This window comes from Gymnoscopelus braueri (assembly GCF_963280865.1).
Source record: "Gymnoscopelus braueri genome assembly, chromosome: 14".
NCBI lineage: Eukaryota > Metazoa > Chordata > Actinopteri > Myctophiformes > Myctophidae > Gymnoscopelus > Gymnoscopelus braueri.
The window spans coordinates 32,522,620-32,524,313 of NC_137619.1; positions in this window are offsets into that span (position 1 = coordinate 32,522,620).

Consider the following 1,694-nt stretch of genomic DNA (forward strand, 5'->3'; position numbering starts at 1 on the left):
GTGTGTGTGTGTGTGTGTGTGTGTGTGTGTGTGTGTGTGTGTGTGTGTGTGTGTGTGTGTGTGTGTGTGTGTGTGTGTGGTGTGTGTGTGCGTGCGGTGCGTGCGTGCGTGCGTGCGTGCGTTGCTGTGCGTGCGTGCTGTGCGTGCGTGCGTGCGTGCGTGCGTGCGTGCGTGCGTGCGTGCGTGCGTGCGTGCGTGCGGTGCGTGCGTGCGTGCTGTGCGTGCGTGCGTGCGTGCGTGCGTGCGTGCGTGCGTGCGCCAGATATGACAAACCGTTGTGATGGATGGTGTTGAACATAAAACAAGTACTACAAGAGAGACGGACATGTTTTGATTGGGTCGTGGTCTGAGGAACTTACCGTTTGGACCTCAGCTGCATCTCTCTGCCTGAAATGGACCTCTCCCTGGGCCCTGAAAAGGTTATCTGGCACACACACACACACACACACACACACACACACACACACACACACACACACACACACACACACACACACACACACACACACACACACACACACACACACACACACACACACACACACACAGGCATTAACAATAAATAATAACTAATAACCAAATAACCAGTAAATGAGCCCTGAGAGATGTGCATGCTGTCTTCATCCTGCCTTTTTGTATGTTACACGCACACACACACGCACGCAAGCACGCACATATGTCACGCACGCACACACGCACGCAATCTCACAAATGGGCTTGCGCACACCCAGGTTTGTGTGCGTATGCACTGCAGCACACACAAATACACTTAAGCACCAAGAATAAAACCATTCTGGAGAGGCTTATGTGAGAACCCTCTTTTTCTTCATCTGAACTCGTGCACAAACTCACACACACACACACACACACACACACACACACACACACACACACACACACACACACACACACACACACACACACACACACACACACACACACACACACGCAATACTGAAAATCTCAACTCAGAACAGAGAAGCTTGCCAGGCTGCTGTGCTTTGGTTCAACTGCATTAAGGTACTTACTGTATAATCAGAACTCCAGTGAGGCCAGCCTGAGTCATTACCCCCGAAATAGACAACTATGTCAGTCACACCCATGCCATTGTGCTAAGCACTGCATATTCAAAAAGATGCAAACGCTGAATATTTAAAGGGAGCCTTGTTGTGACAGTGAAGTTCAAGCTGCAGAGAAATATTGCGGGTGAGACGAGTGCTCACTACAGCAGAACAAAGGCTCGTCAAACTCAATTTTCTTGAAGAGTCGGAGGCTGATTCAGAGCTGGAGAATGAGTCAAGCACTGAGACCAAACGCTTACGCTGCACTTGGAATGTATAACAGTGTCTCATGCACAGACATCACACTACTTAGCCTTCAGCATCGCAACATACAAAATATTAAGCACAATTATGCATATAAACATCCAACTGTCTTGTTTTGTCCAGTATTCACTCACTGCAGGTGGGAGATGAATAAATAACTGTGCCTGGTCTGTAATACTAGATAATGGCCAGCAGAGAGCAAAGTTGGATGTCTGCCACTACAGTATGAAGCATATTAATCTCTCTCTCTCCCCCTCTCTCTCTCTCTCTCTCTCTCTCTCTCTCTCTCTCTCTCTCTCTCTCTCTCTCTCTCTCTCTCTCTCTCTCTCTCTCTCTCTCTCTCTCTCTCTCTCTCTCTCTCATCTCTCT